The sequence below is a fragment of the Bos grunniens genome, chromosome 5, assembly GCF_055505025.1.
Source record: "Bos grunniens cultivar Pamir isolate PY7600 chromosome 5, Bosgru_T2T1.0, whole genome shotgun sequence".
Taxonomy (NCBI): domain Eukaryota; kingdom Metazoa; phylum Chordata; class Mammalia; order Artiodactyla; family Bovidae; genus Bos; species Bos grunniens.
Genome location: NC_141169.1, coordinates 94,489,801 through 94,507,892, shown reverse-complemented (window position 1 = coordinate 94,507,892; position 18,092 = coordinate 94,489,801). Strand labels below are relative to the sequence as shown.

Here is an 18,092-nt window from a genome sequence, read left to right as displayed (position 1 = left end):
CACTGAGCCCATGAGCCATAAGTGGGGAAGCCTGTGCGCTCCAGAGCCTGTGCTCCGCAGCAAGAGAAGCCCCCACAACGAGAAACCCGCTCACTGGGGAAGCCTGTGCGCTCCAGAGCCTGTGCTCCGCAGCAAGAGAAGCCCCCACAACGAGAAACCCGCTCACAACAACTAAAGCGTCGACCCCAAGCCCCACAACTACAGAAAGCCCATGCACAGAAACGAAGGCCCAGTGCAGCCAAAAATCATCTATCAGTAAATAAATATTTTAAAAAGTACTTGTGAACAAGCCTGTTCATTGAAGTACCATTTGTAATAGCAAAGTACTGCAAATAATTCAAATTGATTGGGTTTAGAATCAACATTTTCATTTCTAAAAAATTGAGGTATTAACTGATTTCACATACCCATATCACAGCACTGTAACTAATATTAAAACTACTCAATTAAATATCATCTGCAAATAAAATATAAGGTTTAAATATTTACGAGATCTAGTATTCTCATTAAAGATAAACAAAATAGCAAAAGCATAATAAACATTTTTTTACAACAAAAAAATACTTAAAAGCGTACTTGTGAACAAACCTAGTCACTGAAGCACCATTTGTAATGGCGAAGTACTGCAAATAATTCAAATACCAATAAGGAATGGTTGAATAAACTATAATGTATGCACACAACGGATTATTATGCAGGCATAAAATGAATGAGAAAAATTTAGTGTTACTATGGAATAATCTCCAGGACATAAGAAAGTGTGTGTGATTATAAACCAACGAAAAGACAAAGACAAAGCATAAAGTTTAAAAAGTATATTCATAGCTAAATATAAGAAGAGGAGGGAATAAATGGAAGAGAGAGGGATAGAAACTGTTCTTTTAATTTCCTTCAATCTTTTAACTTTCTTTATTTTGAAGATGCATCTTTTGAAATGTAAATGTTTTACATAGTAAAAAAATTAGAAACAAAATGGAATTCCTAAATATTGAAAGCAAAAAGAAAAGAAATTTCAAAGTGTATCCTATTGATGTTACAACCTTTCAGAGAGAAATTATTCCAGGTGACTTTAAGACATCACAGTTGAATTGTGCATCCCCAGTGGGACAAAATAAGTTTAAAAAAAGGAAAGACTCTCTTCAGTAATGATATAATTGGTGGTAGTGTTTGTTTTATTCTGAGACCATCATATAATAGTATGGATAAAGGAAAGAAATAATTATATTTATGTCATTGAAATCAGGGTTTGGGGCATGGCAGAGAGTGAAATAGATATGAAATCAGCTGGGTTAGGTAAAAACCCTGTATTCCTAAATTTGAATTGGAAGTATTAGTTTGAAGTTGTGATGTATTTTATCTGAAACAAAACTAAGATGATATTTTCTATCTCTCGCCACTAAAAAGGACTAGCAGCCATATGTAGGAAACGCAAAATGAATCTTGTCACATCAGAAAATAAGAATACTATTCAAGACTATTAACATCATCTCTAAAGGACTTGGGGGCCTACGTGCATTGACTCCCTTAACAAAAGGAGGATGACTTAAGTATTGGTAAGTGTAATAATGGCAATAAATTGTAAGACATCAAAGATTTCTTAACGTGCTAATAAAATACATATATACACATTTGCACACAGATGTGTACCTATGTATGGTCTTCCCAGGTGGTGCTAGTGGTAAAGAATCTGCTTGCCAATGCAGGAGATGTACGAGACGTAGGTTCAGTCTTTGGGTTGGGAAGATCCCCTGGAGGAGGTCATGGCAACCCATCCCAGTATTTTTGCCTGGAGAATCCCCATGGAGGCCTGGCAGACTACAGTCCATAGAGTCATAAAGAGTTGGACACGACTGAAGTGCTTTAACATGCATGCACATGCATATACAATATACATAGGAGGTCACATATACATATAAAATAACCAAGCACTTATCTTGCCTCTCCTACGCAAACTGTACCTCAGCATAAACAATTGCTTATGAGGGAAAAATAGCTCTTAAAAGCCTACCAGCTAAGAATTAAAGAAATAATTTATCTTTTTAACACATTAAGAATTACTGGATCTAAGTAACTATTATCAATGACTGCTAACATTATACACACACACACACACACACACACGCACACAAAGACAACCAGGGATTGTCTTTTTGAAAACAAATTTACATTAAATATAAAGGACAAAAATCACCATGAGGATAAATCCAGAAAAATGTAGACTGAGGAAAACCTCATAGGATGAACCATACATTTCTTCAACAAAAGCTTGAAGAGAGAGAAAAGAAAAAGAGAGACAGACAGACATATGGAGACAACCTAAAGATTTAAAGAAACGTGAGAGGTTTATCATCTCTCTATGTATGGATGTCATTTGGATTCTAATTCAAAAACAAAGTGAAAATGATATAAAAAAATGGGGAAATTGAAGCATGGTTGAATATTTGATAAACTCTGCTCAATGTTGTGTGCCAGCCTGGAAGGAAGAGGGGCTTGGGGAAGAATGGATACATATATGTGTATGGCTGAGTGCCTTCACTGCTCACCCGAAACTATTACAACATTGCTTATCAGCTATACTCCAATACAAAATGTTTCCAGTGTTAAAAAAAATAAAAAAATTATAAAAGAGCTGTTTTAGAAAGTTGAAGGATTATCATGTTATTGAATGTACAAAAAAAGAGTCTCCATCTTTTAGAAAAACATTTAAAGATGATGTGATAGCTTCAAAACTCAGGGATGGGTTAGAGAGAGACACGAAGGTATCAAGTATCAAGGAAGCAAGTTTGCTCATGAGTTGTGGACTGTTGAAGCTGAGTGGTAGGTACATAGAGAATTATTATACTGTTTGCTCTGCTTTTATTTATATTTAAAATGTACTAAAATAAAATAGTAAATGGGATAGCAGCAAGCAAATTCTTCTAAGACCTAGAACTATGGCTTATCAAAACTTAAATGAGTTGCAGTTGCCTGTTGAACTAATACTTTAACAATATTTTGTCCTCTAGAGAGGAAAATTGGAGAAGGCGATGGCACCCCACTCCAGTACTCTTGCCTGGAAAATCCCATGGACGGAGGAGTCTGGTAGGCTGCAGTCCATGGGGTTGCGAAGAGTTGGACACGAGTGAGCGACTTCACTTTCACTTTTCACTTTCATGCATTGGATAAGGAAATGGCAACCCACTCCAGTGTTCTTGCCTGGAGAATCCCAGGGACGCAGGAGCCTGGCGGGCTGCCGTCTATGGGGTTGCATAGAGTCGGACACGACTGAAGCGATTTAGGAGCCACAGCAGCAGAGAGGAAAATATATATAAGCTGAATTGTATTAGTGGGTACTTGTGATTATCATTTTTATAAATAAAACTTTTCATTTTGCATTTATTTTAATGTGTGTTTTATGTATTTATTTTTTGGTCATGCTGCACAGCTTGCAGGATTTTAGTTCCTCAATGAAAGCTGGAACCCATGTCCTCAGCATTGGAAACACAGTCTTAATCCCTGGATCACCAGGGAAGTCCCCAAACTTTAGATTATTTTCCAAGTGTGGAGTAGTGAAAGTGTTAGTCGCTCAGTCATGTCTGACTCTTGGGACCCCATGGGGTGTAGCTGTCCATGGAATTCTCTAGGCAAGAATACTGAGTTGGTAGCCATTCCCTTCTCCAGGGGATCTTCCCAGGGATTGAATCCAGCTTTCCCACATTGCAGGCAGAATCTTTACCATCTGAGCCACCAGGAATTTCTCCTTTACAGTTTTGGTTAAGATGTTGCCATGTGGGGCCAATGTTTTGATGTAATAGACTCTGTGTATGTCTGTATATATACAATGGAGATAATGTTTTTGAAATATGTTCACAAATAATACAATCTCTCTTTTAAACCATGCTTTTTTTTTTTTTGCCATTACTGTATGTCTGAGTTTTTATCACTCCCAGAAAGAAGAAAGTAGGTACCTACTAGAAAGCAGAGGCTCAGAAGTAGGAAGAGGGCGGATCTGACAGGGGAATTCCTCCTGGAAGAGGGGCAGGAGACAGAAATGCTTCTGGTGCAAAAAGGAAGGAGTTCAGAGAGACTGGATGTGGGATTGGGGTGCTACTGGGATCCCCTGAGGGGACTACACACCTCTGGACTTTATGAGAAGGCCTATGTCATTGGTTTAATAGTGCCCTCACAACCTTGAGATGTTTTAACCCCTGGAACTTATAAATATGACCTTATGTGGACAAAGGGTTGTTGCAGGTATAATTAAATTAATGATCTCAAAATGAGATTATTCTGGATTAGGATGAGATTTAAAACCAATGGCAAAACCTCATCAGAGATGAGAAGGGAAAAGAGACACAGACACAGTTCCTCCTCTACATACAAACTTCATGCTACAAACTTTCAAAGATATGAACATGCATTCCATCAATGTCAGGTGTGAGTGACATTGTAGCTTACACTCCGTCTCCTACGGCTGACAATCCTTCAGCTCTACCATCTCTCATAACCTCTCCCTCCTCCAGTCTCTTCTTGTCTGTTCACTTGATGTCAGCCCCCATATGCCAGCGGTTGTACTGTAGTACTGTACTTTCCAAGGCACTACAGTGTGAGATTTAAAATATTTTCTTTATTTTTTGTGTTTGTTTTTTATGTATTATTTGTATAAAAAGTATTATAAACCTATTACAGGACAATAGTGTATAGTCGATTGTGTTAGTTGGGTACCTAGACTAACTTTGATGGACTTACCAAATGCACTCTCAGAACAGAACTTGTTCATAGATAGGGGACTTACCGTAGAAAGAGAAGCAGGTAATGGGAAGATGGAGGCAGAGACCGGAGTTATGAAGTCCAGGAATGCCAAGGAATGACAAGATTGCCAGTAGCTGCCAGGAGCTAGGAGAGAGGCATAGAGCAGATTCTCTTTCAGAGCCTCTAGACAGAACCCACCCTGCTGACCACTTGATTTCAGACTCTGGCCTCTAGAGCTGGAAAAGAATCAATTTATTTACCATTGTTTTAAGCTGCTGCATTTGTGACAATGTGCTACTGCAGCTGTATCAAATGAAAACACCCTGCTTCTCATAGGGAACTATGGGAGGAGTGCACCCCACAGGGTGCTCCAGAGTGACCAGATTGGCTCAAGGAGTAGTAACATCAGTGTCACGTGGTTCAGGAGAGGTCCAGAAATTAGAGCTTCAGCTCTCCACTGACTCACTGTCACAAACTGTTCCTTGGAGTTCTGACATACTCTTGATGGCATCGCTGAGAAACTAGTGGACCGAACAAGAGATCCCTGTCCCGAAGGATGACTCCAGTGAGTGCTGTAGCGGGACCTGTAGGTGGAGACAGGAGGTATAGACCGAAGACGAAGTTGGTTGGGAAGGATGAAGTAATACCAGACAACAAATGAGCCAACAGCAAACCATGGATTTCACCAGTATGGACATAGAGTGGATTTAGATGGTGGTGGTTTAGTCGCCAAGTCGTGTCTGAGTCTTGCTACCCGATAGACTGTAGCCCACCAGGCTCCTCTGCTCATGGGCTTTCCCAGGCAATAATACTGGAATTGGTTGCCAATCCCTTCTCCAGGAGATCTTCTTGACTCAGGGATCAAACCTGGGTCTCCTGAATTGCAGGCAGATTCTTTATTGACTGAGCCACCAAGGAAGCCCCATGGATTTAGATAGGACAGTCTAAATACAGTCAGACAGCAGGGGGATCCAGTTTCAGCTCAGAGAAGTAGGAGCAAGAAGAGAAATACAACACAGGGACTAGAGATCACCTCCCCAGTTTCATCTTCTTCTTGTCCCAAATTTCTGTTGGGAAAGAAGGAGAAACTTAAGTTGTTAGAAGAGTTTCAGCCATAATACAAATTCAACTGCAATGGGCCATTGTAATCAAGAAGGGTGTTAATGATCATGAATTGGACAACTGCAATAATTTTCTGGTCATTAGCTGGTGGAAGTAGGTGGGTTGAAGGAAGATCTTCAATGTTACATCAACTGAAAGTGAATGTCGCTCAGTTGTGTCAGACTCTTTGCGACCCCATGGACTGACTGTATGTAGCCTGCCAGGCTCCTTTGTCCATGGAATTCTCCAGGCCAGAATACTGGACTGGGTAGCTGTTCCCTTCTCCAGGGAATCTTTGCAACCCAGGGCTCCTGCACTGAAGGCGGATTTTCTACCAGCTGAGCGACCAGGAAAGCCCATTCCATTAGATACATTTAAAAAGCTATATGATGATACATGAGTTGTAGTATAGAGCCTTTCTGGTGAATGACTAAACAACAACGCATAAAAAGGCAAAACCCACCAATTATAGACCTTAGATATGTTTCTCATAGTAAAATCTACTATGATTTTTACTAGCTATTAATTTGCACCTAATTGAATTTATTTGCACATCTATCAGCCTGTGTAAGAGTCAGCTTTTGACAACAAAAGTCTGACACAACTTTATTTATTGTAGCTTCAGTCTTTCCGTCAAATGCCAGGAGAGATCTGCTTCTTCTAAGGGCTTTGTTTTATCAGTCTGGGTGGCTAGCTTTGATTCAGCTTTGTCATCTTGCTGGGGGACTCACTGGTAAATCTCATTAAGAGTTTTGCTGATGCTAATTTATAGATCAGCAAGTTTGGAGGACTGTTTTTAATGTATTCAGTTTATTTTGGAGCTTTGCATCATTTCTGCCTCTCTGGAATTAGGTCCATTTTACAGCCAACCAGAAAGACAGTACTGAAGTAATTGTTCGTAAAATGATGATCTTCTATCTGTATTCTCTCCTTGGCACTCTTGCCTGAAGAATCTATCTATTGCCTTCACTCTGGATGTACAGAGACTTGTTAGAGGTGTCCTAACAAGTGGCTGGTGTGTCCAGCTCCATTTTGAGAGCCAGGCATTATGTTGACCTCTGCTTTCCTTCAAACGCAGTGACTAATTTGCTCGAGTGTGAGGTAAAATTCAATAAATGAATCCAAATCCCCAGGCGGCTTGGGGTTTGGAAATTCTTGAACTCCTTTGGAGCAGGTTGGCGATTTCTCCTTACCACTAGATGTCCCTGTGTGGCTTTTCTTTTGGACACCAGAGCTGTACCGGACGTCAGTTACCTCTGCTCTGCTGGATGGAAGCAAAGTGCATCGCAGTCTCTGAAGAGGCTGTTTATCATGGAATATCATCCAAGCTGGGCTTCTATGGTGGCTCATATAGTAAAGAATCTGCCTGCAATGTGGGAGACCTGTATTCAATACCTGGGTTGGGAAGATCCTCTGGAGAAGGGAACGGCAACTCACTCTAGTATTCTTGCCTGGAGAATTCCATGGACAGAGGAACTTTGCGGGCTACAGTCCTTGGGGTTGCAAAGAGTCCACACTACTGAAGTGACTTAACACGCATACATTATCCAAGCTGGGACCAGGCACAACTTAGCCCTAGTACACTCATTCAAGTCTAAGGGCATGACGAAGCTGGAGAGTTATCTGAGTCTGCACAGAAATCAGGACTATCTCCACAGAGGTCCCAGTTCTTTTCAACTTGTATTCATTAAAATTTCCCTGCCTCCCAGTGCCCTCTTGGTAACCTGCTGCTGCTGCTGCTAAGTCGCTTCAGTCGTGTCCGACTCTGTGCGACCCCATAGACAGCAGCCCACCAGGCTCCCCCGTCCCTGGGATTCTCCAAGCAAGAACACTGGAGTGGGTTGCCATTTCCTTCTCCAACTTGGTAACCTAGACCAAAGCTTTAAAAATTATCATGGAGAACTGGTTTAAAAATTTTTTTTTCACTTCTACTCTCTTGCAGACCAACACATGGTCTTACTGTGCTTGACATCACAGGTAACTCACTTGGTGAGTTCGATAACAACCAAAGTGAGTGTTTCCTGTTCAATGAAATGACTGATAATATACTTAAATGTGATGTTGCACAGCAATGTCAGCTGACTGTACAAGGTTTTGTTTTACAGACATTCTCTTGATTTCTGTATTTCTTTTGTAACAGTTGGTACAGCTGTTGACTGGTAACAGCTTGCAGACCGCTGCTGATACAAGGATCATGCTTAGCATGGCACTGGGTTAGACATCATTATAAGGCTTAGTTCTACAAACTTAAATGAAAACTAATGGGCTGTGAGGAACTGGAGCAGCTCAAGGCAGCTTTAGATGACTTGAATAGAGACTCACACAATATGCTGAAAGTTGTGGTCTCTGTCCTTCTGCCCCAGGTCAGGCCTGAATCTTCCACTGAGCTACTGCACTGAATCTCAGATTAGGGCAACATTAAAGAAAAAAACCGGCCTTCCCTAGTCACTCAGATGGTAAAGAATCTTCCTGCACTGCAGGAGACCAGGGTTTGACCCCTGGGTTGGGAAGATGCCCTGGAGAAGGGAATGGCTTCCCACTCTAGTATTCTTGCCTGGAGAATCCCATGGATAGAGGAGCCTGGCAGGCTACAGTCCATGGGGTCGTAAAGAGTCAGATACAACTGAGCAACTAACACTTTCACTTTCACTTCAAACAAAATGCAATGGGTGATCCCCAAAGACTGCAGCAGCAAAAAGGAAATGAAAGTTTTTGCAACTTCTGAACCTGTTATCAAGTCCAAACAGTTCTGCAAGGCACACAGAAGGCCAGTAAATCTAGAGATGAGCTCTTGGGGCAAGGAATAGTGACTTGATTCAGAAAGCAAGCAGATCTTTGTGTTCCAAAGAACCATCTTGCCTAATTAGAATTCAGGCTTCTTTTATATTAAAAGGGGAAAAAGTAAAGTCAAAAATTTCCTGCTTCTGGTCAGTCTCCAGAGAGGATGTGTTAATTTCTTCCTTCCTGTATTCATTCCCAAGTAGGCCTGGTCAGGATGTTTGCTGTGAGCAAAAGGTATAAGGCTCCTTACCTGGGAGGCAGTGTTCCCAGAGGTGGACCATTGTGTATAATTTAAACTTACAGGCACCATCTCTTTAGTAATCAACATATAACAGAACACAAAGGTTCTTCTTTATTACAAATCTTTTTGCAGAAATTAAGTGAATCTTGTCTGCTCTGTACTTTAAAAGAGAAATAAAGGTGATGAAGGATGGTAAATATCATGTACCTGGATTCATTTTAATAATTAGCCATAGTGACACCTGGGTGGTCAGTCATCTGCTGCTTTATGCGGCAACCAGCTCCAATTACAGAAATAGTGGAAGAATTTTAACTTCACAAACTGAAGAGAAACAGTTTGTTTACTCAACGCACCAACAGTTTGTGCTCCAACCATCATTTATTAAGCCAGTTATTTGTGATGTAAGAGCACAATTTGCCTTAAAAACAATGTTGAGAATGGTGGTTAATTTTCCTGTTCACTCACAGAAAACCATTTAAACCAGGCAGTAATTGAGTTAAATAAACACTGTTTCTCTCTTTGTTATGATTCCATGGGTCAAGTCAAGCAGCAGAGAACATTGTTATAAGTATTTGAGAACCCAGTTCCAAATTTTGAGAGAAGTTTCTCTTCTTTCTCAGGATGCCCTGTGGAGAAACAGGATTTGTATAGACTTCCTTGCTCTGGTGGGGATGGACAACAAGATCACATGAATCCTTCATAGCAGTAGCTAGCAAAGAAGCAGGATGAAGGGTTCTATTAACTGTTTATTTAGAACTTGAAGTATGAAATCATGTTTCATGGGCAGTTTTGGGACCTTTGTGCAGGGGTGGCTGGGAGTCAGGCATGTGACCTCTTGGAGAAGGAAAAGTCACGTGGTGGGATCTAAAAGCACTGAATCAAATGTTATCAACTGGAAGACTAGGATGAAGCCACACAAATGAAAAAGGAAGATGAGAGAAGTGTTCATATGAGAAGAGAGTTGAAGGACAATATATGCAGCTTTGTCAGCAGGGGATTGAAATTCCACAGATGAAGGCTTATTTTCATATACTTACATTGTGGGGGCTGAAGCCCCTCAGGAGAAGCCCTAAATGTGTCCTTCCAGAAAGATGACTCTAGTGTGGACCAACATCTTTAGTGTCTCTGATGGGTAATATAATAGAGGTGGGAAAGATATAGGTTTCATGGAACCAAAAGTGTAAACAGTTTGTTGGCAATTTAGGGGGAAAAAAAGCAAACTTAAAAAATATAAAATTAGGTATAAAATGTATATTTATTTAGATAAGAAAATAAATAAAAACAATATATCCACTTTTAAAAGTAGATGTCCATCAACAGATGAATGGATAACAACGTTGTGGTATATAGGTGTGTATATATATATATATACAGTGAAATATCACTCAGTCATAAAAGGAATGAATTTTGTCAGTTGTAGTTTGCCAACAAAGGTCCGTCTAGTCAAGGCTATGGTTTTTCCAGTGGTCATGTATGGATGTGAGAGTTGGACTGTGAAGAAAGCTGAGCACTTTCTTTCACAGTTGGACTGTGAAGACTTGATGCTTTTGAACTGTGGTGTTGGAGAAGACTCTTGAGAGTCCTTTGGACTGCAAGGAGATCCAACCAGTCCATTCTAAAGGAGATCAGTCCTGGGTGTTCTTTGGAAGTTATGATGCTAAAGCTGAAACTCCAGTATTTTGGCCACCTCATGCGAAGAGTTGACTCATTGGAAAAGACTCTGATGCTGGGAGGGATTGGGGGCAGGAGGAGAAGGGAATGACAGAGGATGAGATGGCTGGATGGCGTCACTGACTTGATGGACGTGAGTTTGAATGAACTCCGGGAGTTGGTGATGGACAGGGAGGCCTGGAGTGCTGCAATTCATTGGGTCGCAAAGAGTCGGACACGACTGAGCGACTGAACTGGACTGAACTGAGTGAAGTGGATGAATGTAGAGCCTGTTATACAGAGTCAGTTGTTATACAGAAGTTGTATAACAAATTATATAAGTTGTTATACAGAAGTTGGAAAAAACAAAAATCATATAATTAACACATATATATGGAATGTAGAAAAATGGTACCAATGAAGCTATTTGCAGGGCAGAAAGAGATGCAGACATAAAGAACAGACTTGTGGGTCTTTTTAAGGTGGCCAGGAAACGGCCCAGAGGAGCCTGGGTGGCCTGATGAGCGAGGGCCGGAGTCGGGACCCATGCCATGCTGACTGGAGCATCGCACAGCTGCCGCCGCTGCAGCACCTCCCATGTGGAAGCCCTTTGTGGTGGATGCCGGCTGCCCAGGACTAGGGTTTCATCGCCTTAAACGGTTTTAAACCAATGAAGCTGGATTATCTTTAAAAAGACAGACAGCCCATTGTGGGAACTACAGAGTTTGTGGACAAATTTGTATTGGGCGCATAGTGGTGTAATGCCCGCAGATTCCTGCAAGGGCCCCTAAGTTCTTAGAGGGCCGCTTTGCCTTTTGAATCAGAGAGGTGCAAAGCTCGATAAAGAACGGCCCTTGTGGATAAGCACAAAGTCAAGCAACAGCGACTGGACAGAATTTGCGGAGGTATCCGCCCCCAGAACAGCCCCCGGCACCCCCGCCCCCTGGTGGCGCTGCTGGCTGGCAGAGACAGCACCCGGTGGAGATGCCCATCCTGAGGGACCTGGCCGCTGTGGCCTTCTGCGACGCACAGTTCACTCAGGAGATCCACGAGAAGGTTTTAAACGAGGCAGTTGGCGCCATGATGTATCACACCATCACGTGTGGATAGGCAGCGGTTACGACTATGTCTTGTAGGTCTTCATAGAACCGTTCAACTTCAGCTTCTTCAGCGTTACTGGTTGGGGCATAGACTTCGATTACTGTGATATTGAATGGTTTGCCTTGGAAACGAACAGAGATCATTCTGTCGTTTTTGAGATTGCATCCAAGTACTGCATTTCAGACTCTTGTTGACCATGATGGCCACTCCATTTCTTCTGAGGGATTCCTGCCCGCAGTAGTAGATATAATGGTCATCTGAGCTAAATTCACCCATTCCAGTCCATTTCAGTTTGCTGATTCCTAGAATGTCGACATTCACTCTTGCCATCTCTTGTTTGACCACTTCCAATTTGCCTTGATTCATGGACCTGACATTCCAGGTTCCTATGCAATATTGCTCTTTACAGCATCAGACCTTGCTTCTATCACCAGTCACATCCACAGCTGGTTATTCTTTTTGCTTTGGCTCCATCCCTTCATTCTTTCTGGAGTTATTTCTCCACTGATCTCCAGTAGCATACTGGGCACCTATTGACCTGGGGAGTTTCTCTTTCAGTATCCTATCATTATGCCTTTTCATACTGTTCATGGGGTTCTCAAGGCAAGAATACTGAAGTGGTTTGCCATTCCCTTCTCCAGTGGACCACATTCTGTCAAATCTCTCCACCATGACCCGCCCGTCTTGGGTTGCCCCACAGGCATGGCTTAGTTTCATTGAGTTAGACAAGGCTGTGGTCCTAGTGTGATTAGATTGAATAGTTTTCTGTGAGTATGGTTTCAGTGCGTCTGCCCTCTGATGCCCTCTTGCAACACCTACCATCTTACTTGGGTTTCTCTTACCTTGGGCATGGGATATCTCTTCAGGGCTGCTCCAGCAAAGCGCAGCCATTGCTCCTTACCTTGGACGAGGGTTATCTCCTCACCACCGCCCTTCCTGACCTTCAACGTGGGATAGCTCCTCTAGGCCCTCCTGTGCCCACGCAGCCACGGCTCCTTGGACATGGGGTTGCTCCTCCCCGCCGCTGCCCTTGGCCTTGGGCTTAAGGGCATGGGGTAGCTCCTCCCGCCCGACCCCCCTGGCCTCAGGCTTGGGGGGTGGGGTATCTCCTCCCGGACGCTGCCCCTGACCTCGGACGCGGGGTAACTCCTCTCGTCGCCACCCCTGACCTTGGACACGGGGTAGCTCCTCTCGGCCGTGCCTGTGCTGTTGCAGTCTGGTACTCTCGGCCACTGCCCCTGACCTCGGATGTGGGGTAACTCCTCTTGGCCGCCGCCATTCGGGCATGGGGTCCTCCCAGCTTCTGCCCCTGACCTCAGACGTGGGGTGGCTCCTCTTTGTCACGCTTGGCACGCCAGCTGAAGTTGAACGGTTCTATGAAGACTTACAAGACCTTTTAGAACTAACATCCAAAAAAGATGTCCTTTTCATTATAGGGGACTGGAATGCAAAAGTAGGAAGTCAAGAAACACCTGAAGTAACAGGCAAATTTGGCCTTGGAATACAGAATGAAGCAGGGCAAAGACTGATAGAGTTTTGCCAAGAAAATTCACTGGTCATAGCAAACACCCTCTTCCAACAACACAAGAGAAGGCTCTACACGTGGACATCACCAGATGGTCAACACCAAAATCAGATTGATTATATTCTTTGCAGCCAAAGATGGAGAAGCTCCATACAGTCAGCAAAAACAAGACCAGGAGCTGACTGTGGCTCAGACCATGAACTCCTTATTGCCAAATTCAGACTTAAATTGAAGAAAGTAGGGAAAACCACTAGACCATTCAGGTATGACCTAAATCAAATCCCTTATGATTATACAGTGGAAGTGAGAAATAGATTTAAGGGCCTAGATCTGATAGATAGAGTGCCTGATGAACTATGGAATGAGGTTCATGACATTGTACAGGAGACAGGGATCAAGACCATTCCCATATAAAAGAAATGCAAAAAAGCAAAATGGCTGTCTGGGGAGGCCTTACAAATAGCTGTGAAAAGAAGAGAAGTGAAAAGCAAAGGAGAAAAGGAAAGATAAAACATCTGAATGCAGAGTTCCAAAGAATAGCAAGAAGAGATAAGAAAGCCTTCTTCAGTGATCAATGCAAACAAATAGAGGAAAACAACAGAATGGGAAAGACTAGAGATCTCTTCAAGAAAATCAGAGATACCAAGGGAACATTTCATGCAAAGATGAGCTCGATAAAGGACAGAAATGGTATGGACCTAACAGAAGCAGAAGATATTAAGAGGAGATGGCAAGAATACACAGAACTGTACAAAAAAGATCTTCACGACCCAGATAATCACAATGGTGTGATCACTGACCTAGAGCCAGACATCCTGGAATGTGAAGTCAAGTGGGCCTTAGAAAGCATCACTACAAACAAAGCTAGTGGAGATGATGGAATTCCAGTTGAGCTATTTCCAATCCTGAAGGATGATGCTGTGAAAGTGCTGCATTTAATATGCCAGCACATCTGGAAAACTCAGCAGTGGCCACAGGACTGGAAAAGGTCAGTTTTCATTCCAATCCCAAAGAAAGGCAATGCCAAAGAATGCTCAAACTACCACACAATTGCACTCATCTCACATGCTAGTAAAGTAATGCTCAAAATTCTCCAAGCCAGGCTTAAGCAATATGTGAACCGTGAACTTCCTGATGTTCAAGCTGGATTTAGAAAAGGCAGAGGAACCAGAGATCAAATTGCCAACATCTGCTGGATCATAGAAAAAGCAAGAGAGTTCCAGAAAAACATCTATTTCTGCTTTATTGACTATGCCAAAGCTTTTGACTGTGTGGATCACAATAAACTGTGGAAAATTCTTCAAGAGATGGGAATACCAGACCACCTGATCTGCCTCTTGAGAAATTTGTATGCAGGTCAGGAAGCAACAGTTAGAACTGGACGGGGAACAACAGACTGGTTCCAAATAGGAAAAGGAGTTCATCAAGGCTGTATATTGTCACCCTGTTTATTTAACTTATATGCAGAGTACATCATGAGAAACGCTGGACTGGAAGAAACACAAACTGGAATCAAGATTGCCGGGAGAAATATCAATCACCTCAGATATGCAGATGACACCACCCTTATGGCAGAAAGTGAAGAGGAACTCAAAAGCCTCTTGATGAAGGTGAAAGTGGAGAGTGAAAAAGTTGGCTTAAAGCTCAACATTCAGAAAATGAAGATCATGGCATCCGATCCCATCACTTCATGGGAAATAGATGGGGAAACAGTGGAAACAGTGTCAGACTTTATTTTTGGGGGCTCCAAAATCACTACAGATGGTGACTCCAGCCATGAAATTAAAAGACGCTTACTCCTTGGAAGGAAAGTTATGACCAACCTAGATAGCATATTCAAAAGCAGAGACATTACTTTGCCAAAAAAGGTCCATCTAATCAAGGCCATGGTTTTTCCTGTGGTCATGTATGGATGTGAGAGTTGGACTGTGAAGAAGGCTGAGTGCCAAAGAATTGATGCTTTTGAACTGTGGTGTTGGAGAAGACTCTTGAGAGTCCCTTGGACTGCAAGGAGATCCAACCAGTCCATTCTGAAGGAGATCAGCCCTGGGATTTCTTTGGAAGGAATGATGCTGAAGCTGAAACTCCAGTACTTTGGCCACCTCATGCGAAGAGTTGACTCATTGGAAAAGACTCTGATGCTGGGAGGGATTGGGGGCAGGAGGAGAAGGGGATAACAGAGGATGAGATGGCTGGATGGCATCACTGACTCGATGGATGTGAGTCTCAGTGAACTCCGGGAATTGGTGATGGACAGGGAGGCCTGGAGTGCTTCGATTCATGGGGTCGCAAAGAGTTGGACACGACTGAGCGACTGATCTGATCTGATCTGACGACTATGTCGATGTCAAGGCTGCAGGTGAACTCGGGATGGCAGTGTGCAACATCCTGTCCGCAGCAGTGGAAGAGACAGTGGACTCAACTGTCTGCCGCATCCTTAATCTGTACGGGCTGAATACCTGGCTGTACCAGGCGTTGCGTGAAGGCACGCAGGTGCAGAGCGTCGAGCAGATCTGGGAGGTTGCCTCGGGCGGGGGGCAGGGTGCGCACATCCGCTGGTAGACACTGGGCCTCGTTGGCTTCAGTCGCAATGGGGCAGGCAGTTGTGGTTCGAGTGAAGGCCTTTGGATTCAGCATCCTATTTTATAACCCCTACTGCAAGATGAGACGGAGCGGTCCCTGGGCATGTAGAGAATCTATACCCTGCAGGACTTACTGTTCCAGAGCTACTATGTCTCCCTGCACTGCAATCTCAACGAACATAACCACCACCTCATCAATGACTTAACTATAAAGAAGATGAGGCAAGGCGCCTTCCTAGTGATCGCGGCCTGCGGCAGACTGGTGGAGGAGAAAGCCTTAGCCCAAGCCCTCAAAGAAGGAAGAATATGAGGGGCGGCCCTCAACGTGCACAAGTCGGAGCCTTTCAGCTTTGCTCAGGGTCCCTTGAAAGAATCTCATCTGTACTCCCCACACAGCCTGGTATAGTGAGCAAGCCTCATTGGAGATGAGGGAGGAGGCTGCCAGTGATATCCGACGGGCTATCACAGGTCGCATCCCAGAAAGCTTAATAAACTGTGTGAACAAGGAATTCCTTGTCGCAACAGCTCCCTGGTCAGTAATAGATCACCAAGCAATTCATCCAGAGCTGAATGGTGCCACATACAGAAACCTGCCAGGCATTGTGGGCGTGGCTCTGGGAGGACTTCCTGCTGCCAAGGAAGGGATCATCTCCAGAGACATCCTGGTGATCCACAACCTCCCCACGGTGGCACATCCCTCCCAAGTTCCCTCTCCCAACCCACCCACGAAATACGGGGATAATCGAGAGCACCTCAACGAGCAATAGCAGCAAGTGACGAAAGGTAATCATTCAGATACACCTGGGACCAAGAGACTGAAAAATAAATGAACTAAGAGAAAAGGAATTTGACAGTCTTTTTAACTGATTCTGGACATATGCATCATTGACATTGCAGTGTTACAACTACAAAAGAGCTAGAAGTCGAGACGTGGGAAAACTGAAGATGTCCTCTGCTTGCACAAGTGCTGAAGGAGACTAGGATGTGATTTATTAACGACCAGCTTCTGTTATTGTGTGTTAAGTTTTTCATCTGTGTATCAAATCACAAAGAATAAATAGATCTGTTTCCTTTATCAGTTCCTTGGGCACAGGAGGTCCTGTTCAGGTCCTTGCTCTAGAATGTTGCGTCAAGAGTTCCAAACATCAAAATAAAATATTAATAGAATTAAAAAAAAAAAAACTGAACAGACTTGTGAACAGAGCAGGGGACAGAGAGGGTGGGACAAATTGTGAGTAGCATTGACATATATACACTGCTGCTGCTGCTGCTGCTGCTAAGTCGCTTCAGTCGTGTCTGACCCTGTGCCACCCCATAGATGGCAGCCCATCAGGCTCCCCTGTCCCTGGGATTCTCAAGGAAAGAACACTGCAGTGGGTTGTCATTTGTACCATGTGTAAAATAGATAGCTGGTGGGAAGTTGCTGTTTAACACAAGGATCTCAGCTCAGTGCTCTCGGACAACCTGGAGGGGTGGGATGAGGGGGTAGGAGGAAGACTCAAGAGAGAGGAGAGTATCCTTATGGTTGATTCACATTGTTGTACAGCAGAAACCAACATGACATTGTAAAACAATTATCCTCCAATTAAAAATAAATTTTTAAAAAGTGTATATGCTCATAGGTAAAAACTTTTTAAAGAAAAGCTAACAAATACAACCATACCTTGGAGATATTATGGGTCTGGTTCCAGGTCACTACAATAAAGGGTGTATTGCCATAAAGTAAGTCAAATGGATTTGGCTTCCCAGTGCATACAAAAACTATGTTTACACTGTACTGTAGTCTATTAAGTGTGCCATAGCATTATGTCTAAAAATGGATATCAGTTCAGTTCAGTCCCTTAGTCGTGTCCAACTCTTTGTGACCCCATGAATCACAGCATGCCAGGCCTCCATCCATCACTAACTCCCAGAGTTTACCCAAACTCATGTCCATCAAGTCAGTGATGCCATCCAGCCATTTCATCCTCTGTCGTCCCTTTCTCCTCCTGCCCCCAATCCCTCCCAGCATCAGGGTCTTTTTCAATGAGTCAACTCTTTGCATCAGGTGGCCAAAGTATTGGAGTTTTAGCTTCAACATCAGTCCTTCTAATGAACACCCAGGACTGATCTCCTTTAGGATGGACTGGTTGGATCTCCTTGCAGTCCAACGGACTCTCAAGAGTCTTCTCCAACACCACAGTTTAAAAGCATCAATTCTTTGGCACTCAGCCTTCTTCACAGTCCAACTCTCACATCCATACATGACCATTGGAAAAACCATAGCCTTGACTAGATGGACCTTTGTTGGCAAAGTAATGTCTCTGCTTTTGAATATGCTATCTAGGTTGGTCATAACTTTCCTTCCAAGGAGTAAGCGTCTTTTAATTTCATAGCTTAA

General features: G+C 43.2%; 1 pseudogene; it reads left to right on the top strand.

The window, feature by feature from the left end:
- The first annotated feature begins 5,287 nt into the window (after window positions 1-5,287).
- On the top strand, window positions 5,288-16,811 carry LOC147372624 (C-terminal-binding protein 2-like; annotated as a pseudogene).
- Window positions 16,812-18,092: the final 1,281 nt, after the last annotated feature.